A 489-nucleotide genomic window follows, 5' to 3' on the forward strand; every position below is an offset into this window, starting at 1 on the left:
GTTTTCATTTACCCTTTCACTCCAACTCTCCCTTTTGCCCTCATTCTCTCTTCCCCCAACCTTCTCTTTTCCCCAACCTCCCACCCGTCCCCCCTCCCTTAAAATCCCCGCTCCCACCTTTTCCGTGTTCCCCCTACTTCCTTCCCCTCTTCCGTTTTCCCCCCCTCCTCACCCTACTATCCTCCCCCTCGCTCCTCACCCCTCCCCTCATCCCCTCCCCATCCTCCCGCCCTCTCCCCTTCCCCCTTTCTCCCCAACCCTCCCCATCCTTCCCCTCTTTCCCTCACCCCATCCTCCCCTCTTCCCACCTTCCTTCTTCCCCTCATCCTCCCATTCCCCTCTTTCCCTCTCCCTTCCCCCTTCCCCTCCTCCTCCCCTTCCCCCACGTAACGCTCAAACTGCCTGTCGTGTTTTCTCCCTCAACTTCTCTCGACTTTCTGCTTCCTCTTGGATACAGCCATTCGGAGGTCAAAAAATCACATGATTCGC

This window comes from Penaeus monodon, chromosome 19 (assembly GCF_015228065.2).
Source record: "Penaeus monodon isolate SGIC_2016 chromosome 19, NSTDA_Pmon_1, whole genome shotgun sequence".
NCBI lineage: Eukaryota > Metazoa > Arthropoda > Malacostraca > Decapoda > Penaeidae > Penaeus > Penaeus monodon.